At 47.0% G+C, this 12700-nt stretch overlaps 1 long non-coding RNA gene across 3 annotated transcripts in view; it reads left to right on the forward strand.

Annotated features, from left to right (window-relative positions):
- Positions 1-12700, forward strand: part of LOC137541491 (uncharacterized) — a 224988-nt gene that overhangs the window by 13535 nt on the left and 198753 nt on the right. For all 3 annotated transcript variants that reach the window (XR_011025178.1, XR_011025177.1, XR_011025179.1), the window contains exon 3: positions 10547-10676. This is a non-coding gene — a long non-coding RNA (uncharacterized lncRNA). The remainder of the gene's footprint in view (positions 1-10546; positions 10677-12700) is intronic.

A 12700-nucleotide genomic window follows, 5' to 3' on the forward strand; every position in this document is an offset into this window, starting at 1 on the left:
TTCAAATACATTAGGCAAGCGCTTTTCAAAGCGCTGTAGTTGTGCACCAGCCCTCAGCCTGTCTGCAGGACGAGGCCTGCTCTTGCATGCACTAGTGGTTACTGTATTTTTCGGACTATAAGACACTCCTGACCATAAGACACACCTAGGTTTACAGGACAAAAACCAGGGGAAAAATGATATACTAAACCTGGTGCGTCCATGGGTAAGGGGCATCTTGTGGATGATGCCCCCTTTGTGCCTCATGCCCCCTTGTACCTCTTGTGTCTCCCTGTGTCCTCCTCTATGCCCCTTTGTGTCCCCATTATGTCTTCTATGCCCTTTTGTGTCCTCCGTTTGTCCCCCTGTGTCCTCCGTTTGTCCCCCTGTGTCCTCCGTTTGTCCCCCTGTGTCCTCCGTTTGTCCCCTGTGTCCTCCGTTTGTCCCCTGTGTCCTCCGTTTGTCCCCTGTGTCCTCCGTTTGTCCCCCTGTGTCCTCCTCTGCATGGGCACAGTACAGGGAGTCCCTGACATTGCGGCGGGTTGTAGGCTCGTATTGGCAGGCAATCACAAGTCAGGAACTCCCTGCATTTGGACTATAAGACGCAGCGACTCTCCCCCCTCCCCCCCCTCCCACACATACACACTTTTGGGGGAGAAACAGTGAGTCTTATAGTCCAAAAAATACAGTATGTCTCGTTCAGCCCAGGGCTGTGGTACCTGTTGTGTGTCCAGCACTCCTGCATTCCTTACACTAATGGTGGGCGGCACAAGCTTATCATTGCGCAAAACTGAACATTTTTGAGTTTTTTTTTCTTCAGAATGGCTAATGAAAGTCAATGGGAAATCGCAGGCAACGTGCGACTTTATGCTGCAATAAGTAATTTTTTCACGCATGCGAAAATGCAAACGCTAAAACGCGAATTTCAGCAGAAATGCGAGTTTCAATTGACTTTCATTAGGTGTGCGCAAAATGAATTTTTGCGAATTAGGGAATAACACATGCTTTTTAATAAATGTGAACCCAGCCTTAGGTCCCTTCCCAACATAGAATTCAACACATTCGACACTGACACATCATGTGCAAGTAAATTACATTACATTTGTTGAGCGCTTCAATGAGAAATTTTGGCTCTTAAATTTTCTGCAGAAAAAAATTGCCTACGTGCATTCTTGAATCGCATACGAATAAGAAGGTCAGTAGTAGCAAAACCTCCAAAAAACACAAGCACATGTTCACCATGCCCCTCTGGAAGACCCACAGGAAATAGAGGGGAGGGACAGGAAGTGATAGCATAAGGGCAGCTTTCCATTGGCGTGTCAGGTCCCTGTCCCAAACGCACGTGACACACATGCTGGTACAAATTTGCAGCCGAATTTCTATAGCCATGCCATGGATGGCTATGGGAATTGTAGCTGGGTGCACACATCAGTTCCAATTGAGTCAGCACCGTCTCTGTAAATATAGCTCTTTTATTCCATATCAAAAGTTAAAAACAGCATGGTGTATAGCAGGACAGCGACAGCTCCGCTGTTTCGGGTCGTCCACCCTTTCTCAAGCTGCACAAAGCATAACATCCACACTGATCTAAACTACATCAGCTGTTTAAATAATGAGCACCATATGTCAGGTGACCAGCAGCCGACCAACCGGCGCCATGCGACACCCGGCGGACCTGATGGGGAACCCCATAAGGCAATATGTAAAGTAGGACCAAACTGACCCACACCCCATGGGAGGCAACCAAATGCTCACAATTTGCATAAGAAATGCGGTGTATCACTCACCGCCTATGCCGCTGTGGTAAGGCAAGATCAGCGGACGTCCCAGCCATCTCACTTCCGCAAAGCTAGCGTCATAAATGACGCGTCCGGGTCACGTGTGCCCAGTCGCATAATACAGGAGCGCGCACCGTCATCTCGGTGGCCGCGCCTCCTCTACATCACAGCGTGGCTGAATGGGCCAACAAGGCCCCTCCCTCCGAACCACGCCTCCGTTACTATGCGCAACGTAACCAGGCAACCTGACGCTATAGCGTCAGATACATAAATACCAGGCAAATAGAGATGGACCGAGCGTCCCCATCACTTACCCCCTCCAGCAGCACATCAAAAAGCCCTTGGGTAATCAAATAAGGCCAGGGGTCGCACATACTCCGATCGATCCGCTACCCATCACCTGTCAATAAATAGCAAAATACTGGGTGCACACATAACAGAAACGCTAGCGTAGCGGGAAATGCTGCGTTTTATGGAGCACTGTTAGTCTATGGGACGCAGAAGAAGCTGCGTTTGTAGAGTATGCGTTTCGCAAACGCTGGTAGTGTTGCATAATATGCAGGCTGGCTTCCAAAACGCACATAATGAAAGTCTATGGTAACGCATATGCAATGCATTGCGTTTTTCATGCGTGTTTAATGAAAAAGTAAAGATCTCTGATGTGTTTCCACTTCCTGTTGTCTTCCTAGTGATTTGCATAAATTAAGAAAAACGCATATGCGTTTTACATTAGCTAACCGCAAACACAATAAAACACATACAAAATGATGAAAAACGCATCTGCATTAAAAAACACAAAATGTACCAAAAACGCTGTAAAAATGCAACAGGAAATTGCAAATGCACCATCCTAAAACGCTACTTTTTCACGCTATGTCATATATGAACCCAGTCTCAGATGTATGCAGAGCCCCACAGGGGAAGCTAACGTCCCCCTTTGCTGTACCTGTTTTGAATGGATGTTGTGTATTTTAGGCCACATAGTGGAGCTCTGCACATCTATTGTAGGTAGTCAATTCGGGTGCAGCCTCTGTTTGGAAGCGCTGCCAATGTTTTCTGCTGTACAAAACTCATGTAAGTATAACTTATGGCTAGCTGCATCCATGTGCATCAATTTGCATTCAAATTATAGATTAGGACTAGTACATGATTTGCATCTGTTTTGCATTCAAGGCATGTATTTAGCCCTGTGGGGCTCTGCATGCCTCTGTTGGTCTACAATTCAGTTGCAGCCTATGAGCACTGTCATTTGTTTGATGTCTGTTTGGGAGAAATGTGTATACCATTTTATGACTAGCAGCACTAGGAAAAAATCGTGTTTTTATCGTTAGACTAGCGGTAGGTCTTCCCCGAGAGGACCCGTCACCGCCGTGCGGAAGTCTAGTAGGGAATAATTTGCGAACATTGTTTATAAGCTAACGTCCTACTTTATACCTGTTTTTAATGCATGTTGTGTATTTTAGTCCACATTGTGGAGCTCTGCACATCTATTGCAGGTAGTCAATTTGGGTACAGCCTGTTTGGAAGCGCTGCCAATGTCTCCTCCAGTATCAGATGTGTTCTGTGAAAAACTTCAGCGGGCTGAATTTCTGCATCCCACGTGCAGGAAACGACTGCAATTTGATTGCATTGGAAACAGGCCCTTAAAAATCGCACTGCAAATTTTCTGCACTCACAACGCATAAGAAAAAAATCCCACACAAAAATTCCCACCTGCAGATTTGCATTCAGGATGATAAGTCTGGAGGCATCCTTACTGAGTTTCTAGGGGGGAAGAGGGGGGAATCAGACACTACTGCAGCCAGAGAGATCAGCAGGGCTGCCAGGCAACTGGTATTGTTTACAAGGAAATACATTTTGCAGCCTCCATATCTCTCTCACTTCAGGTGTCATTTTATATTCCTATCAAATCCTATTCTAGTGGCAGCTGTAAAAGTTACATTATTTTTCCCTTTAGGGGTCCAAGATGATAAAACCAGGGTCCCCAGATTAAACCCCCATAGACACAGGCGGAACAGACAAACTCCAGGCAGCCGTGTCCTGGCAGGGAAGATGCACAGAACTCGCAATCCTTCTCACCACTCTGTATTCACCAAGGCTTCCCTGATGCTACTGATCACCTTTGGCTCTGTAGTTGATTGGCTTGGCCTTGGATTTAGTATTTTCTACAGTATGGAGAGTAGTTTGTAAATTCCCCTATCCCCAGAGGTGTCATGCCATACGGCCACCCTGATCGCCTGGCCCTGCCAGTAGCTGCTTCAGGACAGCGTATCTCTTCTCTCCTGGCTGCTGGTCTCTGTTTCCAGGTGTCCTGCCAGGGCCTGGGCTCCGGCCCTCCACCCGCCACAGTTCTCTTGGTTCAGCTCCATCCTCTGCATTGTGAATGGAGAATGTGCGTCTCTGTGAGCTGGAGTCTGCTGACATGAAGCCGTGTGCAGATACACTGGCACTGAGGCCACACATTGCAGTCAGGGTTATACCATACCTCCCAACCTTTTGAGATGAGAAAGAGGGACACTTAAGCCACACCCCTGACCACGCCTCCAGCACACCCCTAGTCACGCAAACCATACAGATTTCATAAGAAGAATATGTTGTTTTATAATTCAAACCACACTGGACCTTTCTGTCCTGGTGCATTTTCCTTCATATTAACATTAAAAAATAAGAGATATGTCAATTTAAAAGATGGGAATAAAGTTTAGAGGCAATTAAACACATTTTTCAGTAGAGAAATACATATATTTACCTAGAAAAGAGGGACAAAGTTCTGAAAGAAGGATAAATGAGGAGGAAAGAGGGACATGGCTTCCAAAGAGGGACTGTCCCTCCGAAAGAGGGACAGTTGGGAGCTATGGTTATACAAGAGGCACTGGTGTCCTTCGTGTGTCTGACACCCGGTGCTGATTATTTACAGACACTCCCCTCTCCATCACACAACTTTTTTAAGGGGGTGGTGCACTAGTGGTACTCTCTGGTGGCCTGGTGAACCCCCCCTCCCGTCCCCATATAGCTTGCTTGGTGGTCTTGTGGCAGGGTATTAACATTCCTCCCTCCTGTGTCCCCCTTGCAGAGTAGGGCGCAGCAGTGCAGATTGTGTGGCATTCTCACCTGATCCCTTTGTGCTTCTTTACAGCCAGCTGCTCTCTGCCCGCCCAATCTCTGCATGTCGCATGTAATTATGCAGCAGGCAGGAAACAGGAAGTACAGTGAGCGGCAGTGTTTTGGGGTTTTAAGGACCCCATTATTGAGGCAGCAGTTGTCAGTCCTACCCATTTTATTAAAGAGGAGCTGTTAGGTATAGGGTCTCAGAGACAAAAAACACATATATCAGTAGCTAAATACTGGCTGTACTTACATTACATATGCATTTCACTGTCCACGTTTGGATTTCACAGAATTTTTATGTAGTATATGCAGAGAATGATGCTCCTGACAGCTCATGGCAGGCTCCATGTTTGTCTGTCTTGTCTGAAGCCAATTGTGATGTCATATCCTCCCTTACCCTGCTTCCTGATTAATTATACATTAGCCCTCCCAAGTCCCAGCCCTCAGACACTCCTACCAGTCTCTGGTCTTATGCTCGCTACACAAGATGCGTTTTCCCGCTCGATCCGCGGGTCAATCGGGATCGATTCGATTATTTCCAACATGTTAATTATGCCAAATCGACGGCAGGAACGATCGAAATCCGATTCGAGCATGTTGGAAATAATCTAATCGACCCGCGGATCGAGCGGGAAAACGCATCGTGTGTATTAGGCACTCAGCGGGGAGCGATCATGTCTGGGTTGCGTGCGATCTCGCTGTCAGTTGGGGTGGGGGGAGCTGTGCGAGCGATTGCGTTGTCAGTCGCGGGGGGTTGCGGATGATTGCGATGTCATTCAATTTGCGGGCGGTTGCGATGTCGGTCGTTTTGCGGGCGATTGCGATGTCGGTTATTTTGCTTGCAATTGCGATGTCGGTCGTTTTGCTTGCAATTGCGATGTCGGTCATTTTGCGGCCGATTGCGATGTCAGTCGTTTTGCGGACAATTGCGATGTCGGTCCTTTGCTTACGATTGCAATGTTGGTCGTTTTGTTTGCGATTGCAAAGTCAGTCGTTTTGCGTCCGATTGCGAAGTCAGTCGTTTTGCTTGCGATTGCGATGTCGATCGTTTTGCTTGCGATTGCGATGTCGGTCGTTTTGCTTGCGATTGCGATGTCGGTCGTTTTGCTTGCGATTGCGATGTCGGTCGTTTTGCTTGCGATTGCGATGTCGGTCGTTTTGCTTGCGATGTCAGTCGTTTTGCGAGCGATTGCGATGTCTGTCGTTTTGCTTGCGATGTCGGTTGTTTTGCGGCCGATTGCCAAGTCAGTCGTTTTGCGGCCGATTGCGAAGTCAGTCGTTTTGCGAGCGATTGCGAAGTCAGTCGTTTTGCTTGCGATTGCAATGTTGGTGGTTTTGTTTGCGATTGCAAAGTCAGTCGTTTTGCGTCCGATTGCGAAGTCAGTCGTTTTGCGAGCGATTGCGATGTCGATCGTTTTGCTTGTGATTGAGAAGTCGGTTGTTTTCCGGGCGATTGCGTTGTCGGTCGTTTTGCGGGCGATTGCGATGTCGGTCGTTTTGATTGCGATGTCGGTCGTTTTGCGGACGATTGCGAAGTCGGTCGTTTTGCTTGCGATTGCGATGTCGGTCGTTTTGCGGACGATTGCAAAGTCGGTCGTTTTGCTTGCGATTGCGATGTCGGTCGTTTTGCGGGCGATTGTAATGTCGGTCGTTTTGCTTGCGATTGCGATGTCGGTCGTTTTGCGGGCGATTGTGGTCGGTCGTTTTGCGGGCGATTGCGATGTTGGTCGGTTTGCTTGCGATTGCGATATCAGTCGTTTTGCGAGCGATTGCGATGTTACTAGCGGGGGGGGGGTATGGGTGCCGACGATCGCGGGGGGGTGCCGACGATCGCGGGTGCCGACGATCACGGGTGTCACTCACGGGGGGGGTTGTTGGGCTAGCCTGCAGCTGTCACTCAGGGTGTCTGGATGGGAAGGGAAGGAGTCGAGAGGGACCAGCCAATGAGGCTGCAGCAGGGCTGGATAGGGAAATGAAGGGGTGGTGCAGGGAAGGCAGTAGAGAGGAAGTAAGACCTTCCCATACTGCTTTGCAGGCTGACTGCGGCTTTTTCAGTCTGATGCGGCCTCCTAAACAGCCTGGGGATAAGGAAGGCTGCTATTCAGCCCACAATAAAGTAAGAGAGTTTTTTTTACTTCAGTATTGATATTTGGCTTCCTTTCACACTGTTTAACACAGAGGAACATAGATCAAAATGACTTGTTTTTGCCTGACAGTTACTCTTTAAATGAGTCCTGGTGGCCCTGAAACGTAAGCTTCCTACAGTGTTGTGTCAACGCCCTCTGCTGGATTGTGTGGGTATTTCTGTGGTGAGGTTCACACTAGGGATACAGTGTTCTCTCCAGAAATTTTTCCAGTCGGGTGGCATGAAATAGTAGCTGGGTGGCATGAAAAAGTAGCTGGGTGGGGGAGTATGAGAAATACAGGGCCGGTGCTTCTGTGCGCAACCCTGCTTATAGTATAGGAGGAGGTGAGCTGATGGCAGCTGGGTGTCCATCAAAACTAGCCGGGTGCAGAACTTGGCTAAAAGAGCCTGGGGAGAACACTGGGATAATCAATGAGATGTAAGTAATTTCTCCTTGCATTCAATGTGAATTGTAAATTATAGACAGCTAGAAATTGGACCAATCAGTAAATTTTTATTGGTCCATGTTCAAGCTGCATAACCTTCTAGCAGGGTAGTGGAAAGCACTCCGCAGGTAAAGGTGATGTGCCTGGTCAAAAGGTCACTTCCAGGCCCAGTAAACATTGCTCAAATGCATTATGTAGACAACATGACACAATGAACGACGTTTCGGAGGACAGTTCTCCGTTCTCAAGCTCTTGTCAGTGTCTAACAAACATGTTACAACTTACACTTTATATAGTGCATTGCCATGGATAACGAACCAATCACGCACAAGTATCACCTTTGGCGACCAATCCCCTAGCGTCTCGCTCCAGCGGACCTACATTGCAAATGCAGTGCGTGCGCACAGACTTCTGTGCTCGCCAGGCAGCGGGGCGAAAAAAATGCGAGCCACGTCTGTTCTGCATATCCGCCGATAGGAAGAATCTGGAGCGAGACGCTAGGGGATCGGTCGCCAAAGGTGACACTTGCGCGTGATTGGTTCTTTATCCATGGCAATGTACTATATAACGTGTAAATTGTAACATGTTTATTAGACACTGACAAGAGCTTGAGAAAGGAGAACTGTCCTCCGAAACGTTGTTCATTGTGTCATGTTGTCTACATAATAAATTTGAGCTATGTTTACTGGATGGTGCCGGTCTTCATCTCTACACAAGCTGCATAATGTATCTATTGGATTAGCTGGTCGATCTTTCATACAGCTCACAAAATGGCGTTTTGCAGTACATGATCGATTCCCTAGTTTTTCTGTTACGGCTCCCCATCCCTTATAAGATAAATAGAGCAGGTTTGAGATAAAGAAATACAGATCTATATGATGGTTTCTGTCCTTTTAACCCACTAGCAGCTTCAATAGAGTTATCTCGTTTCAGATAAGTGCACTGGTTGACCTCAGTTGGCAGAACTCATCGTGCTGTAAATTCTTGGAATGCTTTGATTGTCTCACTTTGCCCCAGTGGCAATACACATTACAGCAGTACTAATTAGAAGCAAGGAATTGTGACAAAGAAGAAATAAAAAAATATGCTAAGATAAATTGGCCTGGAGCACTTGCCAGCCTCTAAATAAATTGACTGCTTAATGGTTAAAATCTCCGGTAACCAATCTTAGCAGAGCTAAACTGGAGCTCGGTGGGTTCCCAGGTCTCCTTATTCCTGTCTACAAAACTTTATTTATCTGTGGGAACAAGAGGTTTGGAATCAGGCTGATACAATTTATTGGCTAACTTAGAAGAAAAGGAGTAAGCTTTCGGCTATGAAGCCTTCATCAGACTTGATTCCTGCCTGATCTGTCAGTCTGATCAGTCAGGCTTCATAGCCGGAAGCTTACTCCTTTTCTTCTAAGTTAGCCAATAAATGGTATCATCCTGATTCGAAACGTTGTGCTTTTACTGATGGTTAACATTGTACAGTACTCTACTTTGTGATGAGATGAAACCTCTACAAGAGAGAGATGCCTGTGTGCAGCTGACTGGCTACTTCACAGAAGGTCCAGAAACGTTTCCGTGGCTCCGTTTTTAAAACCTGATCAAAACCGGAGCCACGTATAGCAATGTTAAAAATAGCATCCGTCTTTCCCCGAACAAGAAAAAAACGATCCCTCTGCGTTTGCAGGGACCCGTTTTCACAACCTGAATGGAAAGTCTGGATCTGCTGTGTTTTTCCGCAACAGATCTGGATCCTGATACACGGAGGGGTATCAGGTAGGATGGGATGGGGTGTCAGCGGGGACATCCCCCCCTTCCCTCACCTGGATCCCCCGTCCCCGCTCCTCCTCCAGCTACTTGCGCAGAAATTGTTAAAATATAATGTCCGCAGCGAGCGGGGAAGATTACCTTCTCTCTACTTCCTCCACTCGCAGCGTCACTTCCTGCAATGCCGCCCTCCGACGTATAGAGGGCGACATTGCAGGAAGTCTAGTGCCGTGTGGTGGAAGTGGAGAGAAGGTAATCTTCCCCGCTCACTGCGGACATTCTATTTTAACAATTTCTGCGCAAGTAGCTGGAGGGGTAGCGGGGACGGGTAGGGGGACCCAGGTGAGGGGGGGGGGGGGGACGACACCGCTGCCACTCCCATCCTGGCTGCTTTCTCCTCCATCTGTTTTTTTGGCACAAAAAAACCCCCACAAACGGATCAAAAACGTATGCTGCAAAAGGGCAGCATGGAGGGTTGCCAGGATCACGGACCGCCAGCATCATGGACCGCAGGCTCCATCCTGCAACCGTGCCTAGTGTGGACCCAGCCTTATTATTTTATTTGTCTATCTATTGAGAGAAATGAAGCTTTCACAGACATGCTGAACATATAGGGCCTGATTCACAAAGCGGTGCTAACAGTTAGCACGCTGGTGAAAAGCCCCTTATCACGCCTAAACTCAGTTTAGGCATGATAAGTTTAGGTGTGATAAATTTAGGCGTGATAAGTTTAGGTGTGATAAGTTTAGGCATGATAAGTTTAGGCGTGATAAGTTTAGGTGTGATAAGTTTAGGCGTGATAAGTTTAGGTGTGATAAGTTTAGGCATGATAAGTTTAGGCATGATAAGTTTAGGCGTGATAAGTAAGCACCAACTGCGTTAGCACCGCAGTGTACAGCTGATCAAAAGTTTTGCGCTAGCAAAGTCTGGTGCACTTCGCATAGAGTTTAATGGCGCTGCTTTGCGTGCGGAACTTTGCGTGCGATCTAAACTTATCACGCCTAAACTGGCTTTTCACCAGCGTGGTGCAATGGCTATCACGCCTAAAGTCTCTAACTGGGTTAGCACTGCTTTGTGAATCGAGCCCATAGTGTCTTCTGCATGAGTTGTGATGTCACCCCCCTGTATCCCATCCCTCCAATCACGAGGCTGTGAGTGTATCCAGAAGAGCTGCAGCGCAGAGCCGTGTAACGAGGTGATAATAAGCCTCTAAGACCCGCTAAAAGGAGTTTTAGTATTTGTTTGTAAGCGAGCTGACTGTGGAAAAATCAGCTATAATTGGTCTGAAGTTAGACAGCCAGAGGGTGCAGATTCCAGGCTCGTAATGTGCTCTTAATGCTGTGTATTCCTTGGCAGGCTGTGCAGCAGAGATCACCAGGGCCGTCTCTTTGTGTTTATCCCCGAATTGTCTGACTGAGGCCAGAGGAGAGCCGTGTTACGTCCGTCACACCGCCGCCACGAGGTCAGCACCGAACCTGCGGCTGAGGTGAGCCCCGCTAATCACTGCTGGTGTCTGTGAACACCCCGTAATGACGTCATTGTCTAAAGCTATGCATACACTGAAAGATAGATCGTGGGAATAGATCAATCCACCATCTATCTTTCAATCCATGCAATGTGAATGACTACAGACAATACGCTACAGATCAGATCGTTTGATGTGGAACAAGCAATGTAGACTTCGCAGAAGTATCTTATAATAATTATTCATAGCTCTGTACACACTGCTGACTGTGAGCGAGTAACTGGCGATGTGATCTGTCATGACAAACACACAAGAGCCATCGTGGATAGTTTGTTTCACCCGTTTGTTTATTTATTGCAGAAGTAGTACTGGGCCTCTTCATTTCCTCAGATTATCATGCTGAAGTAGTACTGGGCCTCTTCATTTCCTCAGATTATCATGCTGAAGTAGTACTGGGCCTCCTCATTTCCTCAGATTATCATGCTGAAGTAGTACTGGGCCTCCTCATTTCCTCAGATTATCATGCTGAAGTAGTACTGGGCCTCCTCATTTCCTCAGATTATCATGCTGAAGTAGTACTGGGCCTCCTCATTTCCTCAGATTATTATGCTGAAGTAGTACTGGGCCTCCTCATTTCCTCAGATTATCATGCTGAAGTAGTACTGAGCCTCCTCATTTCCTCAGATTATCATGGTGAAGTAGTACTGGGCCTCCTCATTTCCTCAGATTATTATGCTGAAGTAGTACTGGGCCTCCTCATTTCCTCAGATTATCAGGCTGAAGTAGTACTGGGCCTCCTCATTTCCTCAGATTATCATGCTGAAGTAGTACTGGGCCTCCTCATTTCCTCAGATTATCATGCTGAAGTAGTACTGGGCCTCCTCATTTCCTCAGATTATCATGATGAAGTAGTACTGGGCCTCCTCATTTCCTCAGATTATCATGCTGAAGTAGTACTGGGCCTCTTCATTTCCTCAGATTATCATGCTGAAGTAGTACTGGGCCTCCTCATTTCCTCAGATTATCATGCTGAAGTAGTACTGAGCCTCTTCATTTCCTCAGATTATCATGCTGAAGTAGTACTGGGCCTCCTCATTTCCTCAGATTATCATGCTGAAGTAGTACTGGGCCTCCTCATTTCCTCAGATTATCATGCTGAAGTAGTACTGGGCCTCTTCATTTCCTCAGATTATCATGCTGAAGTAGTACTGAGCCTCTTCATTTCCTTAGATTATCATGCTGAAGTAGTACTGGGCCTCCTCATTTCCTCAGATTATCAGGCTGAAGTAGTACTGGGCCTCTTCATTTCCTCAGATTATCATGCTGAAGTAGTACTGAGCCTCTTCATTTCCTTAGATTATCATGCTGAAGTAGTACTGGGCCTCCTCATTTCCTCAGATTATCATGGTGAAGTAGTACTGGGCCTCCTCATTTCCTCAGATTGTCATGCTGAAGTAGTACTGGGCCTCTTCATTTCCTCAGATTATCATGCTGAAGTAGTACTGGGCCTCCTCATTTCCTCAGATTATCATGCTGAAGTAGTACTGGGCCTCCTCATTTCCTCAGATTGTCATGCTAAAGTAGTACTGGGCCTCCTCATTTCCTCAGATTATCAGGCTGAAGTAGTACTGGGCCTCCTCATTTCCTCAGATTGTCATGCTGAAGTAGTACTGGGCCTCCTCATTTCCTCAGATTATCATGCTGAAGTAGTACTGGGCCTCTTCATTTCCTCAGATTATCATGCTGAAGTAGTACTGGGCCTCTTCATTTCCTCAGATTATCATGGTGAAGTAGTACTGGGCCTCCTCATTTCCTCAGATTGTCATGCTGAAGTAGTACTGGGCCTCCTCATTTCCTCAGATTATCATGCTGAAGTAGTACTGGGCCTCTTCATTTCCTCAGATTATCATGGTGAAGTAGTACTGGGCCTCCTCATTTCCTCAGATTATCATGCTGAAGTAGTACTGGGCCTCTTCATTTCCTCAGATTATCAGGCTGAAGTAGTACTGGGCCTCTTCATTTCCTCAGATTATCATGCTGAAGTA

The sequence above is a fragment of the Hyperolius riggenbachi genome, chromosome 12 (genome assembly GCF_040937935.1).
Source record: "Hyperolius riggenbachi isolate aHypRig1 chromosome 12, aHypRig1.pri, whole genome shotgun sequence".
NCBI classification, from domain to species: domain Eukaryota; kingdom Metazoa; phylum Chordata; class Amphibia; order Anura; family Hyperoliidae; genus Hyperolius; species Hyperolius riggenbachi.